Here is a 26,077-nt window from a genome sequence, read left to right as displayed (position 1 = left end):
ACACAGCTCTGCCCAGGGTGGGCAGAGGCTGTGGGGGCTGCACCCAGCTGGGGAGGCCATGGCTGGCACTGGGGTCACCCCTCACTCCCAGCTCCCTGGCACCTGCTCTGCGAGCTAAGTTTGCTTAGAGAAACCTCCTCACAGTAAACTTCTCTGGAGCACTGAAGCTTTCTCACCTCTGCCAACAGCAGTATGAGTGAATGAAGAGAAGGAATGGCATAAGTGAACTGGAGCCTTCTGGAAGCCACTCCAGTGCCTGAGCAGCATGTCATGGGATAAGCTGGGAAGGAGGGTGTTATGGCCGTTGTCTTGAGTGCGGCCATGAGGGCAGACATTCATGCCATACAGCACAGCACTTCATCTAAAATGTCTTGGCTCATCAGGAACCCACATGAGCTATGGGATGCCCACAGCCATGTGCTGGGGGGCTGGAGAGCTCATGGGATGGGGGACCAACACGGGGCTTTCACTTCTGCTGTGTGAAGGCATGGTGGGGCTGTTAAGATGAAGGTGCCCAGTAGGTGCCTGCCAGGAGCTGTTGGGGCTCCCCTTCATCCTGCTGGATGGGGAGATTTCCCTTTACCAGGAGACAACCTGCCCACTGCAGGGCATGGAAAGCCAGAGGGGAGATGGTCAGGCCTGCTTCCTCCCCCAGCATTTGCACAGGCTGACTCTCCTTCACAGTAAATTCAGACATTTGGGCTAACTGCTGTTTTGAAGGTAGAAGGTTTCATAGTTTCGCCTTTCTGACAGGCAGCCTGTGGCTCTGCTTGCCCCCTCCCACAGCCATGCCTGCCATTTTGTTCCCCCTCTTCACCAGCTATGGGTAAAATGCTAACAAAACAGCCAGTGTCTTCCTCTCAGATGGGTCTTTATTTTTCCCCTCATGTTGCTATTGTGTTGGCAATTCCAGCTGCAAATGTTGTGTTTGACCTTCAGTAAGGAAGCCTGGTGATTTGAATTCATTTCAAGCAGCTTTCTGACAGCAAGCCTTAACCAAAGCCCTTAAGGTTTCCCCTACAAAAGCCTCACGACAGCTTTGCTTGAGGCTTATAATGGTCAGTGCAAGTGGAAGCAGTTTGTAAACTGTAAATGGCCTTATTAACTTCCTTGCAGTACTGGAATGAAGCCCAGGTCTTTGCTAGGCTAAGACTCAGGAGCAGAAGCAGGAACCCCTTACACTTCTCATCATAGCAAATCAAGCTGTGTGGGAGATGCATGGTGCTCCTGAGATTCTCCTGACACAAGAATGTGATGGAAAATGGGAATATTTGGAAAATATGTTAATTGCTTGGGTTTTCAACCTTTTGCTTATTCGTTCATCATTGTCAGAGTCAGACAATTGTCAGTTTTCCTGGTAAAACCAGGTGGTTGTGTTTCCGATACACTGCTGTGCCTGGCCATGTTTACCGTCAATGTGGTAATGCAAAGGGCAGCCTTGCACTTTGTCCTGCTTTTGGTTGATGGGCAGCTTGCCTTCTTTTTTTTTTTTATTCTGGTCCTGCAGCCACAGCATTAGCACGGTTTCATTGGAAGGTCCAGGAGGAAATAAGTAGTGTTCAGACTCCATTCTGGGTTGGGTGCTGGGACTTGGCAGTTCAGCTCTAGTATGTGAAAGACCATTGGGCGAGATGCTTATTTTCCAACCTCTTGATAGTTCCCACCTATCTTCCCTTTATTTTTTCTTCAGACCAGATGCCTGTAAATACTGATTATGATTGCTAAAAATCCTGTCTTATTAAACCTAACATAACATCTATGCCATATGTCATATTTGTTACTCACCAGAACTTCTATGAATACATATGACAACTACAAAAATAGCATTCTGTCCTCAAAAGCAATTGCACTCCTTATGAGGGCCAGAATTTTTTTCTTAGCTGCCCAGTTAGGCAGCCACAATCATGAATTGTATGCATGTGAGCTAAATTACAGATGATAATCTGTAGCATTAATCACTGGCCTAAATTTGTAGTTACTTGTCTTGCTGTAAGTGCCTTTGGGTGTCAATGTTTTCCTTCTCAGTATTTACAGTTTTCTTGTCCCGGTATATTTAGAGAGCATCCTCTAAACTGTTATCATTAATTTTTCTGCCTTCAGAACTTCTTCCATTGTTAGACTTACCAGCTTGCAGTTATCCAACTTGCTTTTATTCTTTGTTTTTTAAATTCAATGTTTGCTATTCTCCAGCCTTACAGTAGCAATTCCAACATCAAAGGTTTATTTAAAATGCCCTGAAGCCAAATGAGTGGGTTTGGAGGGAGAAAGCAGATCCAGCAGTTTACAACTGATGTGAGGTCAGCACTGGACCCTTTTGTCTATTGCATTTTATATTTCCATGGGTTTGTGGGCTCAGCACAAGCCATAGCTGTCTTCTAACAGAGCTTAAGTTCTTCAAGGTTTCATTTAATTTATTTTAAAATGTTTGTAATACAAGAATAAGGTTGGAAATGAGACATTTCTCTACAGAGAATAGTATAGTCTGACAACATACATCTATAGTATTTCCAGTTCTGCTTTGAAAACTAATTTACTAGTTTATTACCTAATGTAGGAAATTAATGGTAGAAATTATTGGGAAACAACAGAAGAATTGGCACCATGTATTTTTATTGTATAAAGTAATAGGAAAGTTTTCATTGGGAGACATTGTCGCTTAGGAATTGGAACCAGATGAAATATTGAATTTTGACTTTGGCAGAATTCCAAAAAAACCCATTTTGTCTGGAAGATTCTTGCGGAAAAAATTGTCATCTACAGCAGACAATATGGTCTACATTGCTCATAGCCTCTAAAGCTGGAAGGAAGTCAGAGAAAATTGGGCATGAAGATATCGGTTACGGTGAATAAAAACCATTCTCCTTTAGAAATTTAAGCAAGATTTTAATATAACCTTTTAATCTGTTTGTTTGTTAGGTTGACCAACTTGAAATTGAGAAATTGTCAGTATGACTGACCAGAAGTAAAAGTCTTGTAATGCTGGTGTGTTGAGAGTACCTGCATTACTTTTAGTTCAGTTTCTGGATATAAAGCAAACCTTTATGCATTTCACAGAATCTGTTTTCTTTCACTTCCTTGCAGCAATTCAGAAACCTCTATAGAAATCTCTAGAGAAGAATGGCAATGTGGCTGCCTTCTCTCAGAGTAAGCGTGCAGATGATATGCGCAATGTACTTGTGATTTGGCATTTCCTAAACATTTGACTTTGCACAGGAATCTTTCTATTTAAACATGTTGCACCTCTCAATTATGGTTCAGATCTCTGTGAGCTAGCTGACCAGTCCATGGAAACCTCCTAGGTGCTATAGAAAGGTGTGAAACCTGTTTAATTAACAGTAAGCATTCACTCACCTGAACGTTACACATGCAAGTTTGAGAAGGCTTTTTAAACTTTAGCTTGATGTGTGATGTGACAGGGAATCTTGTGATATTTTATTGCCTGAGCCATAGGGTTAATGTGAGCTACTGCTTTTTCTCTTTTTTTTTTTTTTTTTTGAATTAATATGCTGTCATGCAACTGCAGCAAACAGTGTGGTGTAAAAGCGGTGAATTATGAAACCAAAGCTGGATTAAATCTGAACTTCCTAAGGGAAAATGTACTTAAGAAATAATTTTCTCCTCGCTGGAGTGTAACCCCACAGTCAGGAATGCTGTTTTTTTGCTCTCTCACATCTTGCTCGTATGGCTAATGATAAAAATTGGAGTTTGATCGGTGCACACCATGTGATCCTAGGCAAAGGACTGGTTCTGCCATCTGTAACAAATTGGAGTCTGCAAGCGTACTTAATTAATATGATAAAATATTTACTGTTCAAAACTTTAAGAAAGTAACACTGCTTTAATGCTCTAAGAGAAATACTTTTTTTGTTGTTATTGTTACAACTAAGTGGATAAATTGCTTAAGGCACTACATCCTTAGAGAATTGAGGCTAATGGAATAACTTCAGTTTTGTAGTGTTTCACTAGCTGGTAGAATTAATCTGGAAAATGCTTTTAAGAGGCACACTTTGTGCATTGTGGTTCCCTCTTCCCCCCCCCCCCCCACTTCCATTTTTTTTTTATATGCTTCCAGAGCTCCTGTATTGTTCTTAAAAATACAACAGAATTTACAAAAAATTGCATTAATTTCAGAGAAACAAATTAGTTGTTAGATACTAGATTTTAGAAACTTTCAGTGGCGGAAAGAAATACTTACTGGTGCTCTCTTTGCAGAAGGAAAGAAACTCTAAGTTAATTTAATTAGGATTTTGAGCTGATGCATGTGTGTGACAAAAGTGTGGCCTGTATGTGTGAATTTTTATTTCTTTATTTTGGGTGACTGAATCTGGAACCAACTCTGAGCTTGTGACATAATTAGTACAATAGTGCAAATCAGCCATTTTTGAAAAGAGTAATTTACTCCATATGCAGCTTCTCAGCAAGAGCCCTCATTAATCAAAGAAGGCCATGTACATCAAAGTGTTCCTTGCTTGCTACAACAACATCCATCATACAGCCAGTAAATGTGCTGTGGCAGGGTTTGATAAATATAATGCCTTTGATGTGCTGATAATTCTGTGTATTGGCATGCTGCTGCCTGGAACTCCCTGGGTCTGCGCAAAAATCTAAACCAGCCCAGGTCTCTGTTCTAAAATTGTACCTAGGCTTGCTTCTAACACTCTCAAAAGCCAGCTATGTCTGAAGTAAGACTGAAGTGCATTTTCACTCTCACTTATGATTCAGTGGGGCCATTTTTTAAATTTACCTTTAATCTAGGTTCCCAGGTGCCACAAAATTTCTTTGTGGATATATTTACATGTAGATGCACCTTTGGCCAACGGGAGCTTCTGTTTGTTGAGGCATTTGTATTTAACGTGGTATATTCATTATTCTGTATGAACGTGCAGTAGAGGTTTAGTGTAAAATTTGTAAGAGACCACATATGATGTGAGAAGATAAAGCATAAAGTTGTAGAGATTGGAGGGGGGCATGGTCTTATGGAAAAAAAAAAAACATAAATAAGCTTTGTTAAATGCAAGTGAATTTGTTTTTAGGAGCTCACTCCTTCAGGCACACAGAATGATCCATTCGTTTATATTAGCTCACTGCCCTCTCTACAGTTTGTCTACTGCCAAAGTGAATGACTGAAAACTCATCTTCAGCAAATAACAAAATGATTACATATAAAGATTTGTGACGTGCCAGAGAGGGGGACTCAAATTTTTGCTCTGTTTAATGCAAATTGTGGTGTTTCAGATCTGAATCCATAAAGAATAGCAGCTGTCCACTGAAAAGCAGTACTGCTGCATTTTCAGTTAAACTCTTTACTGAATTATAGTTTAATTGATTTACTGAATTATAGTTTAACAGAAGGACAAATTACAAACTGGGAATTTTCACCCTGATTGTGTTATAGATACAGTATGTCAAGTCCTTGTTTCTTTTGCTTCCTTGCAAGCTGCAGAAGCTTGCTTTCCACTGCTGACATTTTTTTCCTGGAGTGGAACATGAAAGCAAAGCAGGGAAGAGGCTTGGAGAAAAGTCTTTGCCCCCTGGGTGTAGCAGAGCCCCTCAGCAGCTGCCATTTGAGCCTGTGGTTTAGAAGAACGTCTGCCATCCTTCCCTCCTCCATCATATGTGGCATGTTGGAGGTTACAAGAGCCGTGTAAGTGAAGATCCCAAAGCTCTCTCCTCCTCCTTTCTAGCCTGCTGGCTCCTACTTTACCTGCCTGGGCATGTGGTGGCCCTTCAGTGGGATGCATGGAAAGCAGGGGCAGATGTTACCTGACAGTGCCACAACCAATTCCATTTACCCGAGAGGTATGTGAAAAGAAAGGGAGGGTATGGGGGGAGTGGAAGAGTGTTTCTGTGTAAGATCTCAACTGGCTGCTCCTCTGAGAGATTTAACAAACTTTTCTTGGCACCTCTAGGTACTTTAGGCAAAATTTGTCTGCCTCATGGTCCTAGTGGAAACTGGTGGGGAGGAGGGGAAATTGAACTGACTGACAGACAACAGGTCTTTGGTCTTTTTGCGTTATCGGTGAGTCCTGATCCTCGCATTAGGGCTTCTAGGGGTTACTGCGGTATGATTAACGGGAGGGCAGGAGAGAACTGTCTTGGTCTTTGGTTTTATGGTCATGTCATAGTTAGGGGGGAAAAGTCCTGAACAAAGCCTTTTGCTCACCTTGCTCTGGCATGTGTGTTTGGCTCAACAGCATTTGCGAAATGCGGCCCTCCTGTTAAAGTATGAGGGCCGCTGAATACCAAGAAGCTTTCCAATGCATCTCAATTACAGTGCCAGCTGTGCCGAGCAACTGTGTGCTCCTCCATTGTTAACATTTGTAGTGTGTTCAATCATCCTCTAAATGTGTCATTTGTTATCTCTGATAGCTTGCAGTAAGAAAATATGGAAGGACTTCAAGAAAGAGTGCATGTGGTTCACAAGCACCCAGAAAATGTTGAATAGTTTGCTTCTCCTTCGATTAGGTTGTGGTTTTTTTTTTTTAAGTGACAATTGAGATATAATTTTTCTGTAGCTTATGGCATAGCAATTACTTCCTAGGAAAGTAAAACTTAAAGTCAACAGATCTTCTAAAAAATGCAGTAGAAATTCTAAAGGAAATTTGGCTGGAACATACTTAAATTATACTCCAGGCAAGCCAGTAAATGCATCTCAGTGGAAAAAGTGGTATTGATGGAGAAGGATGATCCAGACAAGTTTGTAGCCAGAAAGTTGTTGGCTGTGCACTTACTGCATGCTTGTTATGGTTGGAATATAACTGGAAAAGCACAAAGACTGTGACTCCTGCGTTTTGTTAGTTTGAATAAGCATGTCTGATGAGCGAAGTGGGGAAAACTGAATACAGTGTGCTACTTGTGTTATTGTTTCTCTGTAAGCTAGCTCTGCAATTAAATATTAAGATATTTTTAAAGTAATTAAAATAATCAGAATGATGATTCACTGGAGTTTTCTCTGGCTTTTCTCTTTCTTGGTGTGATCTCTGGTGTTCTTGGATGCTAACTTTGGTATTGAACTTTTTAATGGCAACTGACTGAACAACCCTGAAATAGTTGGGCCTCTGCTGAACAATGTGCTTATATAGATAACTGATTAAAAGCATTTATCTTGTACCACTGCATCCTGTAAAAGAAATTAGGCACTGTAGTTCTGACCTATGTGCATAGGGTTACCAGTACTAAATAGCAATAGGCAGTTATGGGTAGAGAAAAGGAATGAAGTTGTATCTACAAGATGACTAAAGCCTGGGTCTCCTAGACATGCAAATAGATGGAATTGTCCCTGCTCTGTGTGAATAGGATGGAAATCAACACGAGGCTTTGGCAGCTCCTAATCATGTAATCATAAATGAAATCAAATGTGCTTTTATCAGCTCTGTTCTGAAGGCTGAGATGCTGGGGTTTGTTTATTTTTCTCATAATAACAGGGTAGCTTAAAAATCATACAAAAACCACCTGTCTTACCCTTTCCTATTCCTTCACCTCCCATATGCTTATAAATACCTTCTTGATTGGCATCATTATTTTGAATAAAACTAGGAAATGCCAGGTCCTTTTTGCTTTAGATACAGTATCTAAAGCTACAGCTCAGTCTTTTGTCCTTCCAGATAAAGCTACAGAATGACTTAACAATTGCCTTAAAGACAGTAATGGGTACATTAAAATGGTATCATTTTGAAACTGTGCAATAACTAGAGAAAGATATCCATTTTAATGGAATAATCTAGCTAAACCATGATAAAGGTAAAAATGTTCCAACTTACCTTCTCTCTTTTTTTTTTTAACAAATTTTAGAAGTATAAAAATTTAATCTTACTCTGTCAATCACTCAATTTAAACAAAGCCCAAACTGTAAGATTTTGAAACCTTGAGGAGCCACAAAAAGTGTAGACATGTAAATTGTTTAACGTTGACAGTGCCTTTGCCTTATCCCAACTAGTCCGGTAACTTCTGAGACCAATATAACAATTGTCAAAGCCAGGAGAACAAGCAGATTCAATTAAGAAAAGGTCTCATAGTGTACATATTAATACATTTATGTAAAGTAAGCTTTTCAAAAAAGACAGGTGATTTTTTTTTTTTTTTTTTCCTTATCACGTTTTTGATTGATTGCTTAGCAAGGATAGCTGGGTCTGCTTCAGGATGTGACCTACACCCTGAACGCAAGGGATGAGTCATTCTGAATCGATTGATTACTTTTGAAAATCTTTGTTTGCCTGTTCTACCCTGTTCTGTGATATTGGTGCTAGGGAGTATGCCATCATTTCCTTAGATAGCATGCAAAGTGCATTTCATATGTTGGAAAATTGGCCTTTATTCTGCTTTGTCACAACCTGAGGAGAAAGAAAATCATTTATGGTGAGGAACCAACTAACTGTGGGAAGCAGTGGGCTTTTCAGAGGAACTTGAACACGGACAGGCTATGGTAATGACACTGCTAACTGTGTTTCTTGCTGTTATAACATTCAGAGGGTAAAAGATCCAGTGAAAATTGTCTTCTATTGAATTTAAGCCTCGGGTATGCTATACACAAAGGTGTACAGCAATGAAAAAATGTAACTTGAATTCATATATCAAAATAGAGAATAAGGTTGTTGTTCTTTACTAATTTTAAACTGTCAACAGTGGTTTCCCTGAACTTGAAGCAAAGAAACTACTGATCAAAGTTTTTCCTTTGAGCGACGTGACAGCAGCCTGATTCTTGTCTTTTTTTTTTTTTATTTATTTATTTATTTTTTGGGGGGGGGTGATGAATATTTTATCGTGATCTGGGCATAACAGAACAACACCTATTCACAGTGCAGCAGACACACATTCATCAGCATGTTGAGTCTGGCTGTTCAGTGCCAGGTTCTGGAGATGTCAGACAATTCCAAACTTCTGCTGTAAAAAGAACATTCATTATTATTATTTACCTACTTTATGGGCAGAATGCAAATGATGATATTTGCAATCAATTTTTGTCTCTTTCTTTATAAGACTTTCCCTATGCACAACCTGGCAGGCATGTGTATTGCCAGCCTAAGAGGATCTATCAGAAAAATACAACAAACTTTACCTTGTGAAGTGGGGAGTATTCCCAATCGCAAGGTACTGGGTAACATGAACTCGAAGTGAAAAATCTTTAATCAGAATTATTAGCTTTCCAGTGATAATTATTTTTTTTGTGCCTATACCTCTGTTCGCTCAACTCTTAATAAATCTACACACACCTCCGCAGATGTCATATTCTGAGCATGGGGACTGTCACACTGCAGGGGGAGAAGCTATGACACCAAAACCTGTTGTTTATTCTCAGACACTTTAGAAGTGTGATTCAAAATCTTTCCTTGCTTTCGTTGGCCATGAAGTGTTTTGAGTTAGGCCACTAAGAGTGCAGCTATGCTACTGTTTTAGTTCAGATTGAGGTGTGTTTATGAAGGAAATCTCCCAATTTTTCCCTTAGTGAGCTTTGCTTTGGAGCAGTCATGGAATACACGATTTGGATACCTTAGGAATGAAGCTCTACTGGAACATATTCTCCAGGAGCATGCATAATGCACTGCCATCCATGGGATTAGACTAAAGCTAGTTCTGAGTTTTAGACACACACAAGTGCCTGGGCCCCGGTACTAACTGCTTCATTCATAGATCCGCTCCTGCTGGTCTGTGCCACTTGCTAATGGAAACACAGCCTAAGTCCATGAGTTATGAAGATCTAGGATTACATTTAATTTTTTCTTTAGTATCTCTTTGAAATTGAGTTAAGGCAAAACTAGGTAGAGGTAAAAGCGTCTTATAAATTCCCTGTCTATAGGTCAGGTAATGTGTACCTGAGCAGCAACATTGTTCAGATCTCTCTTGAGTCTATTGCAACATTTTTTTTTAAAGTAGGATGATGTTCTGAAATACAGAGGAAAAATAAATTTTATGAAATGCATTGGAGGATAACCATCTCAGAAAATATTAAAATACAGCATTATTTGTCCAACTGTAACTGTGGACTTATTTTGCCAAATTACATTACACTGGCATGAATTTACAGAGCAGGAGACTAAAGTTTATGGCTCATTAACAATAACAGTTGTACACCTACACTGTAGTTCCTGAAAATGTATTTTCTCCTTTAGTGCTGCATATACTGTGTGGAATGACAATAATTACAGAAACTAATTGAATGAGATAGTCATAACTCTAAAAGTCATATTACGCATTTCAAAATGGTTTATTTCCAGAAATAAACAATCTTTACAGAGTGAACAGACATAACATCCCTTTAAGTTTATTAAACTCATTAAATTTCCTTAAGTTTGTTGAAAAGTGAATGCTGTGCATTTAATAGAGGGAATAGATACAGGCAAGTATGACATTCATAAAAATTAAAATCCTTAAAATTAAATTTCAGTGAAGCAGTATTTCTCAAAAGTTTGTTTTTCTATAGCTAATGGAAAATAGGATAGGTTTTCAGAATTCAATAGCAAAAGTTTGTTGAAAAATTAAATCTATGTTTTTGTCCTTGTACGAGCAGAGGTGATGTCCTTCCCCACTGGAAGTTTTAATGATTGCACGGTCAAAACAAATCAATCCTCCCTCGTTAATGCAGAGCTGTACTTCCTCAGCGCTTGTCCCTTCAAGTGTGCAGTTGCAGGTTTGAGCAAAAACTCCAGGTTCTGCAAACAAGGGATGGGGGTGCACACACATGGCCTCCCTCTCTCCCCAGATCTTGGGGTAGCCCGTAGGAAACACCTACAAAGTGTGGTGGGTGATCCTGTGCTGAAGGGTGGAGGGATCGACTGCAGCACTGCAGCAAAGGCTCGGAGTGGTGCACCACAGTCTGGCTGAGCCCTGGTGTTTGGGGGTAGCCAAGCCCTTCTTATAATCATGATATAACTCTGGAAGAAAGAGCTTCTGAATGTTTCATTTCACTGTCATGTTATAGGGAGGCCCTTTTGGCCAAAAGACACAACTCTTTTCATGCCTTAGAGGGGAGATGACTGTAGGTTGAGGTTTTAATGAAGTTAATGGTGTTATAGGGAGTGTGAAGGAACTGTTGTACAGGCGCTGACCACGGGTCCTGTGGTGCTGTGTGGGAGCACAGCAAATGCTGCCCTGTGGTTCCTGTTGCAAGATGAGTGCGTAATGGAGTGTTGCTTGATGAATGCACGGTTGGGGGTGCGTGAGTCTGCCTTTACTCTACAGTTATCTTCAAAAACTTGGGGTTTACGTGAGTTGGTTTTTGGGGTTGTTTTGGTTTGGTTGTGGTGGGGTTTTTTTCCTGCTAAAAAGTGGGAGTGGGATGCACTGGGAGTGCATCAGTCAATCTTAATTCTACACCAGGTTTTTGATTTGTATGCTTTTTTTAATTGCTGAGTCTTGCTTTTTTTGTTGTTGTTTCAATAGATGATGAAGGGTTATTTGTTGGAGTTAGTAATGATTTAAACAATTCTGTTTTCCAGAGGTTGCTTCCTATTTCAGTCGAAGATGCTATATATGAATTTGGACTCGTTAGTTGGTACACTGTGGTTTAACAGTAATGGACTGCTGTAAAACAGTGTAATGTATAATGTGTTTACATATAGCGCAGTTTACTCTTCCCGCTGCACACTTCTGAGATTTATACTTGATTGCTGCTAGCAGTGCCCTCATTTTATAATGCACGGGTTTTTTTAATGCCTCTATTATTTTCAAAGATTTTGGTCTGATTGCTGTATGCTTACCGCAGGCGCGTTGTCATCAGTAAACAGGGGCCCACATTTAGAGCAAAGTAAAAAAGTGATCTTTAATCAACAGTTATCTGCTTTGCTCCATTTTGTAGGGGTTTTTATTTATAAAATAATCATGTGAATTTCCTCCTGGTGGAGAGTCCTTTAATACAAACTCTTTTACTTGTGGAATTGCTTTCACTGACATTGATGCTGACAATCTTCATCAACATTCATCCAGTGTGTCATATAAAACAAGGTGATAAATGTAGCCTTGCACCCTAGGGTGTTATATGTGCAACCATTTTTCTCCACTTTGCTTTGTTTTACCAGTCACTGTATCTCTGGACTGCAAAACCTAATTGTAGTATCTTCTGCTATCCTAAACAAGCTCATTTTTCTCCAACCTAACCCATCACAGATGCTGTCAATCAATGAGAAACACGTCACACAGAGTTCGGGGTGGCAAAGGGCTGCAGTGTTTAGGCTATTCACAGGAAATACTTTAAACCATCTTGCATTAAAACCCACATTTTTCTCTTTGCAGTTTTATCGAATGAATCCTAAATTTTTATCTGCTCTTGTCTCTTCAACAACAAATTGCAAACAAAAGAGATAAATGCTAAAAATAGGTCTGCATAATGCAAGGCAAAAATCCAAGGCTAAGAAAGTATTTCCTCCTAATAATTTTGAATATAGTACCTGGATACAGCCAATTTCCTTGTCATATCACAAGTGACTATAATGGAATCTAATAACTATTGGAAATTATATTACTTTTCACTCTCCCTGTATCTAAGGGGGACAGAAAGCTAAAAGGAAGTGGATGGGTCAAAATAGGGTGACTTTGACTCAAACTCATTGGCTACAAGTATTCATTATAAACAAAATCTGTCAAATCTTTTCACTAATAAGGGTATAGATCTTATTACAGCCTCAGGACAGTAGTAACTTATTCTCTGACATTATTATGTGAATTTTATGTGCCTACTCTATAAAAAGTGCACAGGTTCCACAGCAATTTTGATACTTCTATGATACATGATGTGACAGCGTGTACCATTTTTCCTTCTTCCGTGATAAATTGTCCCCACCAATCTCACTCATGTTAGACTGCTGCTAGAAATCAGAATTTCATGCTGATGTCACTAAAAGCTAATATCAATAATTAGGCTTAGATGTTAGCTCTGGCAAGCATAACTTCTTTATTGTTGTTGTTATTATTGTACTGCTTCATTACTTAGGTTAGCAATTTTGAACCATAAATCAAGAATGAAAGGATGAAGTCTAAGAACTGATTTAGAAAATATTAGGGATAATCCCAAACTTACAGGAGGAAGAGATCCCATATTAATGTTGAAAATTTGGGGGTGGGGGCGAGTCATTTAAGAGTCTCTCTCCACATTTCTTTGTCTCTGATCAGCATTTAGACATACCTAACTAAGAGGCATGAAAGGCAGGCATTGCATGGTTCCTTGCCCTTGGTGCCTGATGGCATCTCACTGCAGGTGTAGAAGCCCAGGGCTCAGGTTTGCTGCAAAACTGCTGTGAAACTCCTCTCCCCTTAGATTTGGGTGTACAAGCGACTGCTTGACTGGGAGATTGAAACTGGTGGTGCTATCTGTTTTGTCCCTTTGGATGGGTTCAGTTACAGGCACTGTAACTGACAAAACGGTTGGCTCCAGCTGCTGATTGGGACTGTGCAGGCGGTGAGAGGATGCTCTAGGTAAGACTGGACCATGTTCTTTTTGGGCCAAAACCATGCGGCTGGGTAGAAGGCTCCTGAGCCTGCCCATGCCCTGTGCTTTTCGCTGAGCCAAGCCTCCCCAGCTAACTGCAGCTTGTCTGAAATAACGGTGATGTGGAGTGCTTGAAATTTCAAGTTAGTTTTGTTTGGTGGGTGCTTGAACATAGCCATTGTTTATATTTTTGGTTTCATTCTTGCCCTGAAGCTCATAAAAACTGATTTAGTGGCTGGTTTGGTGAAAGCACAAAACAGGTATGGACTCGTCAAGGTCCTGGGAAGGTTGATTCAGATCCCCATGCCCCAATTTACTCATTTGAAAGTTTGATACTTACAGTTACTCTCCTTTGAAGGTACTCTGACTGTTAACTAAGTATCACATGGTTTTGATGATTCTATTAATTAATCAAAATGTATCAGTAAATGAGTAAGCATTTTGCTAATACTTTGTTAATTTTAATAAGGGAAAATGTAGAGTATGTGAAGAAATATTGAGCTATGTTGTTAAAATAAAGGCATTTTGGCAGAAATTTTTTTTTTTTAAATATTTCAGACTTGTTTGTTCTGTGCATATAGAACTATCACTTCTTGAATTTCAGTCTGGTGGATACTGAGTCACTTGCTACCTCGCTTGAAACGTATTGCAGAGGACTCTTGAACTAAGAGAATGATAACTCACCAAACTGTCTTTTATATAAGTCTTTTGTTTGGTAAAAGATAAGGCAACCTTTCTTTGGAAGGCTCTCGTGGCACAGGTAGCCATGGGTGAGGATAGGGTAACTGAAACAGGAGACGTAGTAGTCTTGTAGGCTTGTAAAATGAGGGCCCCAGACCAGAGGACCCTCATCTACTACTACCTGTAAATAAGTCTTCCATTAACATTTAGCGCCAAATCGTACAGAAGTAGCATCAGATGGCCTGAGGTCAGATCCTACTGTCTCCTGCAGTAGTTGAAATTAATCGTTAAAGGTAATTTTTCTGGGAGGAACCATAGATTGCCACGCATGCCTGCTGTTGCTTCACTTTTAATTAGTTTCCTGTGTATTTGTAAAGTTAGATGTCAAAGTGGGTGGAGATGAAGCAGGAATAGGAAAGGCATTCACCACTGATGAATGTGATGTTAACCTTTGAGAAGAGAGTTTGTTTATCACGCTTCTGTAGTTCTTGTATCTATTCTACTGTTATACTACTCGCTTAGTGTATCGATGTGTCAGAATTTTGAGGCTGTTCAAGGCCTATTTTTTAATCTGTGAGAAATGAACATTATTTTGGTTTGGTTTGGCTTTGTGTGCTGACTTTAACTACAGTGTTTTTCTAGCTGTAACTTTTCCAGCAGTATGGAAAGCCAATTAGCAGAGACATTCAGTAGATGGCTCACCCAAAGGACATCTGAATCCAGAATAATGAGTAGGACTGCAGTAAGATACCAAGGCTGAGTAGGGATCATGTACCCTCTGTGTGCGGGGCTGAATTTCACTTTCTGTAAAGCAGATTTTTAAACCCGTGTTTAGTGCTACCCACGTTAGTACCCAGTGTTGTTCTGGACGGATTGATGTTTGTTTTTAATAAATCATATTAAGGGTAAAATATGAGTTTGCATAAAACCCTCATTGTTTGATGTTATTAAATTACACATTGATTTACAGGTGTAATATACTGTTATGTCAGAGAGCTGTATTGGTTTCTGTTAAGTATCTTTTCAGTGAAATTTACTCATTCTACATAAATATATGGATTAATTTGTAGGGCACTTGGAAGCTTTAGATTTATGTTGATTTTTATGTACCAAAAGTGTTGTTCCAGAGTGCGTGCCAGTAATATTGGTTTACATTGGTTTTGTATTAAAAAGAAAAGAAGTTGATCAACTCTCATTTATTGATTTAGCAGTTAATTGTATTGCTTTTACCAAAAGGTCTCAAAATAGAATGTAATCTTATTCTGATAGGCTAACATAGATTCCAATTTATGAAAAGTGAAACAGGAGGAACTTGTCAGCATTATTATTGTTACAGTTGCAAATATAGTCTTGTCATATTCTTTTTCAGTAGAATAAACGCTCCTAGCAAAACAAATTTAACATGACCTTGCTATTGCACAATCCTAACCAGCTAAACGTATTTTGGGGTTTCAACTACTGGTATTTCAGTTTCCTGGCAACTTAGGGAAAGCTGTCAAGAAGCTCAGCAAATCTCCATTAAACAAAAAGAAGGGAAAATTGAGCTTTGGAAACAGAGTCCACACATTATTTTTGAAAATATCCCTTATTTCTTGTCCAGGTATATGTATCTTTACAGAGATAGTGGGGCTGTGTTCTAGGTGGCATTATAATATATATTAACTGTCTCTCTTTGCTGATGGTGTGGGTTCAAGCTCTTGCTATTATTAAAGCCCTTTCTGCAAGAGCAGGGCAAGAATAGAGGCGGGGGATGGGGAAAGAACAGCGTCAAAGGAATGCAGCTCCTGTCCCTGATGCTGACTCTCATTTATAAACTTGGTATAGGAGAGAGAGCCTCTGTCTGGTCTGAGCTACCACTGCCCCTTGAGAGAGGGTTTTGGAGAAGACTGTGACAGCAATCCAAGGGCTCAGGAATTTAGGGGAGGAGGGTGCGAATGGAAAACAGGTCTTCTGGTTAATTCTCTGGTGTGACTTTAAACTTTTGTGAACTTACAACCAGCTATTTCAGTTGATTCATTTACCTTAGTTTTGGACTTGCATCATAGCAATATAAATCCTGGAAAAATAGCCCGCTTCTGTTTTCTGTTCCACTTCTTGTTTTCTTTTTTTATGGATTTTGTTTTTGTTGGAGTTAGGGAATGGTGGGATGCTGACCAATATTATTCTCATTAAAGTTTAATCCATCATCTCTTGGTAGCAAAAGCCCTTCACCTTGCCTTGTCTGCATTATTGTACTCCCTCCCAGCCTATGCTCTAACATGGTGGTAAGTTTGATCCTCTGCACCCTTTGCAAATGCAGTTTAAAAGAACAATGAACTATATAACAATACATGGCATTATCGGAAAAACAAATTGCCTAGACAGACACTGGGGGTAATTTGGCAGAGCCTCAGTGAATTCCTGAACTTTGCTTTGTTAAACAGAAGGGCAGCACCTGAATGGTTGGTGTTGATATTTACCATTTTTCTTTTCCTGCAAGATGAAATTTTGCTGAGGTGCAATGATTTCACCCTTTCTTACTTTCTGCTCTGCTGTTCTCGCATCTGCCCTACCACTCTAATAATTTTGTCAGCACACAGAGCTATGTAAACCAGATGATTATTTAGCAGAGTTATTAGAAAGCTTGTTTATTATTTAATGGAGGCTTAATGACATGTTCCATCATGGTTTTTTTTCTTGTACATAAAAATTCCAGGTTGGCCTGATCTTTACAATTCAGCCAGACATTTGAGTTAAATGGGAAGTTGCAGAGAAATTTTGAAGAAAAAGTAGTTTGAACATAAGAAGACTAATTTGATAGAAGTCAACCTCTTTTCTTCTTTCATTTGATTCAGATTTGCTTTAATAATGTAATTTCTATCTTCAAAGGGTTAGAAGCCCAAGAATTCATTTTGTTTATAGTACATTTATGGATTAGATGCATCCACTTAATTATCTTGGTAGTTTTCAGTTCCATGTTATAATGAATCCTATCTGCAGCTATTGAGAAATGACAAATCAGAACTGACAAGTATTGATCAAATATTTTCAGCAATCAATTTTTTTTTGAGCAAAACTGAAATGTGAAAACTGAAATGTTTTTCTGGATCATATCTCTTTTCAATAAGTTTTTCTATGGAGAAAACTCTAAAGATTGCATTTGGTCTCTTTGTGTTAGGATTAATTTCATTTTGACTTTTTTGAGAAGTGAAATCAATACAAATACCTTACAAATCATTATAATATCATTGAGTGTGCTACCCATAAAGCAAATTATATACATGTAGATCAGGGACCTGCACAGTAAAATCAAACCCAAACGAATAACTGTAAAGCAACAGCCTAGTAGGGATCTCACATAAACCACCATGTTTCATTGACAAAGCAATATATTTAGTAGACAAAATAATATGTAACTCTAATGAGGTGTTTAAATTTCAGTCCATGTTTCACCTTGTAGTATTTCTATTTTATGAATGAACAGAACCATTAAATTAAAAATGAAATGAGGTGGTAAATCATTGATTCGGTTGGATCTGAAGTTGTCATATGCCTCTGGATTTTTCTGAAAGGAAAAAAAAAAAAAACTTGCTAAAGCTGTTCTACAAGTGTTGCCTTCAGCTTGGCTATTTTCCTTTTATTTAACTAAAACCTTGTTCCTTCTTTAAATTCTGGTCTCTCAGAAATTGACAACGAATAGTCAGGCACTCTAACTTAGCACAGTTTAGTCAGGTAGCTCAAACTGCTGGAACGTTCGTTATCTCATTACTTTGTTAAGGAGCAGCACTTGCTGACATTCCAGAAATATCTTCTGGTTTGTCATGTAACATTTCCAACTTTTTCAAGGGCTCTGGCTGCTTTAGAACAATCAGAATTTGAATTTTACAGTATTAGGCAGAGCTTTACATGTAATTAGACAGTCAAGGCGTTTCACTTGTGCAGCAACAAGTCAGTTTGGCCCCTGGTTTCAGGAGTGCAGTGGCTGCTCATCTTCCTGCCAGGACTTGTCCTCATGCTATGCCTTCAGAACAGCCCAGTCCTAGGGCCTCCCTGTAAACTGCTTGCTGTAATACTGAATTCTTCATGGGTTTAAGGGCATAGTGGCTTGGGTCTGATTTCAAGAACTTTCTGAGGCCTTGCTAATACTGTGGTTATTCAGAGGGAGCACTAAAAAGGAAACCTCACGCAATTCTGATCGTAGTCAACATATTGAAACCTTCAGGCTGCATGGTGTTCAGAATTTCTGGTTAGGCGTAGCATGGTAGAAGAACGTCTTAAAGCCTAGGCTTAATAACTGGCTATCTACCTATTTATTCAATAACTGGCTATCTACCTATTTCTTCAGGCTATCTATCTATTTCTACCTACCATTGTGCTAATATTCTACTTCAATTTCAGCACTTGAAAGATCGTATACTGGATGCTGTTACAGTCGGTGGCACTGACAGGAAAAAACAGTGTGCCATTTCTTTGGGCAACTGATACTTTTTCCAGGCAAGCTGCTGTAACTCTTCAGTAATTCCCCTTCAACTTTCAAATCAGTGTGTCTTGCTGGAATCTGTGTCTTCAAGACAACTCTTAAATCAAATGTACTGTCAAAGAACCAAGAAGTTAAACTAAGAAACAACTGCTTCCTCTGTGAAAAGTGGTCGTTCTCTTCATCTTGGTAGTGGCCCTAGGTGAAAATAATTGTGAGAAACCTTTGAGTCCTACCAAGGCTCTTATTGTACCTGGCTTACTTCTCAGTCTTCCAGTTTAGCTCAGAGCTGCTCAGTAGCCTTCAACAGATCACGCACAAATCATTCCATCCAGGTAATTACTATCTTTCAAAGATGGGGAACGTCTTTTTAGTAGGGCCAGCTGTGTTAGGACAAGGGGAAATGGTTTTAAACTAGAACAGGGTAGGTTCAGGCTAGAGGTAAGGAAGAAATTTTTTACAATGAGGGTGGTAAAACACTGGAACAGGTTGCCCAGAGAGGTAGTGGAGGCCCCATCCCTGGAAACATTCAAGGCCAGGTTGGATGGGGCTCTGAGCAATCTGATCTAGTTAGCAGTGTCCCTGCTCACTGCAGGGGGGTTGGACTAGATGACCACTAGTGGTCCCTTCCAACCCTAAACATTCTATGATTCTATGATTCTATCTACAATTCTAGCCTCTATAACATTTAAAGACTTCTTTAGGGTCAGCCCCCGCAGAACTGAGAGTATTCATATGAATGTTGATGGCCCCAGAGTCTGCAGCTGTCACCTTTACGTGAAGCAGAAACAAATGATACTGTCTGTCTGTGGAAAATTTTTGATGTGCATAAGGCATAAAACCCCAAACCTCTTTCTGCCATCAAACCCAGACTACTGGCTTCTCCAAATGACTTCTAGTATTGCAGCTGTGTCAGTCAATATGATACTACAGCCTGTACAATGGTAGAATTTACATTTGAAATAGTAACTACGTGATAAACTTCAAACTTACTGGGCAGACCCTGAAGTTTTTACTTCTTTTTCCATTAAATCAGCTGGATTAATAGAAGATATTATCTCTCCCTCATATCTTGAACACTAAGGGTTATTCTGTTGCTGATACATGTAGCTATTCAAAGTAGACTTGATTAAACATGTGGTAAGGATTGGTGACCAAATTTCTACATGTGAGTGTGTATATTTGCATTTCAGCTTTCCAAAGTTTAAGATCTTCTTGTGTTCACTTTCTCTGAAGAGCAAGACCTGAGTTTTCAGACTCAACATTCTGGTCTAGGTGTCCAAATCGTCAGGTGCCAAGTTGTGGAAGGGAACTGACTTTATCTCTGAAAATCAGGCTCTCCTAAGTGCATTAAAGCAGTCACTGTGGGAAACTTGAGCCTGAAACAATAAATCTGTACTGATACAGAATGACCTGTGAGTAAGTTAGCATTGTGTATTCGGTAATAAAATGTCTGTTGGATACACAAGGCATGGTAAGGCATGACACTTTTGTTCTTTCTTTTCCTGATTGCATGATCTATGTACTTTGCTGTCACACAAAGAACTTCAAATATGCACATGCTAAATGGTATATTCTAGTCAAATAAATTGCAGAGAAGATTGTGTAATTTACCTGCACTTTGTAACTAGGCAGTCTATGGAGAGAGAATAATTTGCTGAAAGAAAGAACGGGTAATTTTGAGTGACCGAGTCAGGAAAGGCTCTTTTGCAAGACAGTTCATGAACAGAAAATGACAAGATCTGTTGCAAATCCTCGTTGCTTTTGTTTAATATAACGTCCTGCGTTGGTATACTTACCAAACTGATTTCTGACAGTTGTGTACCTTTTGCATGTTCCTCAAAGGCTTAGAAGTCTGGCAACCTCACAATCAGGAATCGTAAAAAGCAGCGACAAGATGATAGTTAGTTAATCACTTTCAAAATTTAGACTGACTTCTTCATTTTTAAGGTATATGTTCTTTTCCTAGGGGCATACTGAAAATACAACACACTGTGAGATTTGTGTACATACAATTGGTCTTAAGCTTTATAGCACCCCAGCGCAGAAATTACCCATGGTTCTTTTGTGGAAGCAATGCACCTCTCTCCTGTACCACTGAGCCTTGTCACTGGTGTGGCATGGCCTGGATTTGCCAAAAGGGGCTGCTGAGTTACCGTTTCTTGGTCATTTTTCCACTGGAGGTCACTTACAGCCTTTTTTTCCCCCCACTGCTTGAAAAATGCTCTGTAAGTCTGTAAAGAGCCTCTGAAATGAATAACAATGAGGTCAAAAGAAATAAAATGAGCTTGTTACCATGATGGCTGTTGAAAATTTATGAGACCTGCTTTGTGCTGGCAAAACAAACTCAGCTGCTTTCTGCCTATCTGCAAGAAAAATGTCCTTTATAAAAAAAAAAAAAAAAACAAAAAAAACAAAGAAAAAACCCCAACAAACAAACAAAAAAAACCCACCACTGAAACACAAGAAATCTTACATTGCTTAAGTGCAAAGGTGTGGGAACTTCTCAGCTGGAACAGCTGTTAGATTCTTCATGCTTCAACCTTCCTTTTTCCTCAGACATCATTAAAGAGCTCTTTCTGATTTGTGTTGTCTTTTTAAGGAAGCCCATTCAAAAATCAAGCAGAATCCTTTCACTCATTTAAGGAGCAGGGGGCGGGGGGGGTAACCAACCAAAAGCAGAACTGATTTACATTGATTGAGATAAAATCTTAAACCAGTTATTTTGTGCTCACTTATCTATGATAATCCATTTATATCCAGCATTGGAGGTATTGTGGAAATTATGTGGCTCTTTGCACGGTAAGGCCCCAAACTTATACTAGCACAGTCCCTGTCTTGAAGGCAAAATGGAGGGAAGCATACAGACATCAAGTGACTTAAACTTAAGGTCATAGCAGGCATTTGTGCTAGAGCTGGGAGCTGTAGATTGTTTGAACTCTGGTCAATGTCTTTGTCATGGGGTTATCTAGTCTTCTGAATATGTCCTTTTTTTTTTTTTTTTTTTTTTTTGTGAAAAGTATTATTTATGTGTAAATCTGTTTACTCTGTTACATTCAAGTTTGCAATGATAAATAGTACTTTATCATTTTAATTCTGCTGAATGGATGCTTACCACAGTGTCCAAGCTCCAAATTAATATGAAAGTATTTTTGTCCTACTTTTCTTTGAAAAATTCCTTAAGGTCAGGGTTGAGGCACAGTGATGAAAGTAAGGGAACCCAGTTCTGCGATTGCTTGTGCCACTCCTGTTTTGCAGATAGAATGCCATATCCACAACTCCTTTCCTGGGATTTCAAATGAAACATGAAGAATAGCAATGTGCTTTAGAAATCTTGAAGACCAGTTTACTTCAGAAATCACCCAACGAAGAAAGTTGGGAGAGTCTGTAGCCTTTAAGGAAGGTTACTGCATTGAATCTAATTTCTCCATACGGTGCTAATACAGCATTCAATGCTGCAGCACCTCATGTATCATGGAAATATGTATACTGGGTCTGGTTGGGATGGAGTTAATTTTCTTCACAGCAGCCTGCATGGTGCTGTGTTTCTGATCTGTGACCAAACCAGTGTTGATAACGTACTAGCGTTTTATCTGTTGCTGAAGAGTGCTTACACAGTGTCAAGAACTTCTCTGTTTCTCACCCTGCTACCCTCCAGCAGGTGTGGACAAGAAGTTGGCAGGGGGCACCACTAGGACAGTTGGCTTGATTTGACCAGAGATACTCCATACCGTATAACGTCATGCTCAGCAATAAAACTGGAGGGAAGGGCAGTTAGCTTTGACTGGCGGTTTAGGGCACTGTCTTCAGCTTCCTCTGTTTTACTAGTTGCTGTGTTATGAGCACTGTTTTGGTCACAAATGCAAGATGCTTAGAACTCTGAAGAAAATTTAACTCCATTGCAAAAAGTCCCATTACAGTTTGTAATCTCAGCTTGTCTTTGCTGAATGCAAAGTTCTGTGGTAATACCCCTGGTTCGTGTGAACAAAGACATGCCCAGCAGTTAGAAGTGTAGGACCAGTTTGGAGGAAAAATCCCCAAAACCAAACAACTACGTGCAATCTTTTAAATGAAGTGTCCTAAAACGTAGCTTGGTGAGGCAAGTGGGGCTTTTTTTGTAGATTACTGTTATGCTACTTCAGAGCCAAGAAACCATTCATTTGTTTTCTGAGCCTACTTGCAGAAATGAATTAGAGGAAAGGGTGGAAGAGAATGGGGAATTTAAATCTCTGAAACACTTGTTATACACAAACTGGGTCTTTTTTGGTATTCTTTTTTCGTTCTGTTCTACTTAAAAAGGGATCAAATTTCTGTCTCCAGCTGATGAATCCAATTTCATTAGAAACTCGGTTTTCTGTAACCTATGTCCCTTTCTCCTCACCTTTGAAGCTACCTCTTACTATAATTCATTTACACGTTTGACTGTTTATTTCCTTCATTGTCCCTTTCTATCTGTCTGCATTTCATTCTCTTGCTGAGTCCTAACAGGACCCATTTTTCCCCACAAGGTCTATATCAGTATAGTGCCACCGGTGCAAGACATTCCAGTGATGTATTGCACCTATACATCATCAAAGCAACAGGGTTTTGATAAACAGCTTTCTAATACATCATTAGATCATCACTGATGGCACTTTGATGATGTATTATATTAGTACATCATCAGAGCACTGTCATTCCAGTGATGTATTTATAAACAGATGGTGCTGTCATGCAAGAAAGAAGGGAAAGCAGAAGAGAACATTTCACTCTGTTACAGTACAAAATGTGTCCCCGCCATTCGTTCAATGAGATTCAAGACAAAGACCCTGTGAAGGCATTATTGTCTCATTAGGTGTGCTGGCTCTGAGTCCATTGACTCCTGTATCCCAGCACCTGGTGAGCAGGTAGATAAACCTGTTTGGCCGAGGCTCTTTGAAATGTATTTTCATGTTCTTGTCACTCAGTCATAAAGTTTGGGTTATATGTCATTTTTCATAGTTATACGTTTGCATGTATAACTGAAATAAATTTTATTTTCTATAGACATACTAAAATTGTATTTTTAGCATAGGGTGTTGTGCTCAAACAATCAAGTTAGGAGACCCCAGCAGCAGCAGATGCTCTTGGCATACCACTGGACGTTAAGCACTTACTTCAGAAGCTCACTAGAATGTTTTCCTCTAATTCTGTAGGATTGTTTTCTCCCCTCAAAGCCATTGCTTTGAATGAGTTTGGAGCTGCAAGACAATATATTGATGAATCTCTGATGCTCCTAAGAATAACTCTGTCATGAAATATCTATATGTGTTAAGTAACCTTCCTCTGTAGTAGGGGCAAAATTTTTTAGGTACAAAAAAAAGATCAAATTACCATTTTCATTTTAAGAGATACAGACCTTGTTCTGTGTCATATCATAACTGCTAAGATAATTATTGAATTGACAGTCAGTATTTTGAAAGCTGCGTAGTTTGTTAGATAAACTCTTCTGTTATTTCCCCTGAATTAAGAGGATCATCAACGCTTTCATTTGCTGGTTTTGTGCATCTGTTGCTCTTGTATTGTCTTGCTGAACTGTGCTAGTTTACTTTTGCTGACGGTCTTTTCATGCTTCTTTCATAAGTGAGGAAACTGAGAAAGAGAAAAAGCTCAGGTGAACTGCCCAAATGACACAGAATTATACACAGGATCTGACAAAGTCCGAATACTCCCAACCTTGGTCCAAGAGCACGAATGGTGCAGCAGGTAGGCCAGTTTTATGCCATGATGTACTTAAAAGGCTATAACTTGGGATAACTGTGGTGAAATATAACCAAAGTTCTTATCTAATGTTATGTTGAACGTCTGTTTTGGACATTTGATTTCCATAAACTTGGTAGAGTTCTCCTTTTCTCCAATTAAGAAGGCAATTATTTTTAGGAAGATGTTTTCCAGGATTCTTTACATGATTAATCATCAAAATTAAAATTGTGTCGCCGCAAAAGATATGCTTGCAAATGTATAAAATATACATATATATATAAAAGCAATTATCACAAAAATGTATTCCAACTATCTAGCTGTATTGTAACAGGACAGGAGGTGATATGCAGGGAGACTTGCTTTACTACTTGTGTCTTATTCCTATAAGTTAAGAATAAAAACTTATTGTGCAAGAGGGACTTCAAGGTTAAGCATAGTTTCATTTTGCTCATAGAGAAATTTGCTGTGTAGAATTGTAGACGAATCTGTGCTTTCTGAGAGAGGACATTCCATCAAAATTTCATACATGGCAGTGGATACATGGGGGAAAAATGTACCTGTTTCTTTCAGCAAAGACTGGTCCAGAGGAACATAAACATCCTGCCTAATGAAAACTGTAGCCAGCACGATGTAGTATCCTAGCTAAAACTTTATAAATAATCACTGGCAGCATGGGGCTAATTCCCTTCTTTGCGTTATTTGCCTTAAGTAATTATTGTTCTAATTCTTGTGTTCTAATATGCCCGGAAATTCCAGTATGCCTGAAAATAATTTAAAGGCAGTGAATTTCATAGTTGAAATACATGAGACAAAAATTAGGAAAGAAGAAGATACTGTTATATTAATTCTACAGATGGAGAACTGAGTACAGAGAAGATATGCAGATCTTCAGTGTTTGGTTCTAGTGTCCCCATGATAATTTCATCTTGCTGCTTGGCACATGCACTGAAAACACAGTGCATATGTAGAGGGAGGGAAACCTGAATCAAAGGTGTAATGCAGCTGTATTTCTTTTTAATGCAGGAGCCTAAGACCTGGGGAAACACCAAGCATTTACAGGTCTGCAGGGCCCCCCTCAAAACTTGTGTTGCTAAACTCAAGAGCTGGGGCAAGCTCCAGTCATGCTGAGCTTGTGCTAAAATCCTTACTACATTGAGGAAGGAGTTTGAAATACATTACTGTATTGCATTTTACCGGACCTGAAACCCAGCCTCAGAAGACATTCGTGATGCCAATGACAGGCTAGGTTGTGTTAGCAGGAGCGTGGCCAGCGGGTCAAGGGAAGTCCACGGGACCTGATGAGATGCATCCCAGAGTCCTGATGGCATTGGCCTATGTAGTCGCTAAGCCACTCTCCATGATATTTGAAAAGTCGTGGCAGTCAGGTGAAGTCCCTGGTGATTGGAAAAAGGGAAACATTGTGCCCATTTTCAAAAAGGGTAGAAAGGAAGACCCTAGGAACTACCGACCTGTCAGCCTCACCCCTGTGCATGGGAAGATCATGGAACAGGTCCTCTTAGAAGCTATGCTCAGGCACATGGAGGCCAGGGAGGTGATTTGAGATAGCCAGCATGGCTTCACCAAGGGCAAGTCCTGCCTGACGAACCTAGTGGCTTTCTATGATGGTGTGACAGCATCAGTGGACAAGGGAAAACCAACAGACGTCATCTATCTGGACTTCTGCAAAGCCTTTGACACGGTCCCCCACAACATCCTTCTCTCTAAATTGGAGAGCTATGGATTTGATGGGTGGACTGTTCGGTGGATAAGGAACTGGCTGGATGGTCGCATCCAGAGGGTAG

Source organism: Egretta garzetta, unplaced genomic scaffold (genome assembly GCF_000687185.1).
Source record: "Egretta garzetta isolate BGI_Z169 unplaced genomic scaffold, ASM68718v1 scaffold176, whole genome shotgun sequence".
In the NCBI taxonomy this organism is placed as follows: domain Eukaryota; kingdom Metazoa; phylum Chordata; class Aves; order Pelecaniformes; family Ardeidae; genus Egretta; species Egretta garzetta.
Note: the sequence above shows the minus strand (reverse complement) of the source record.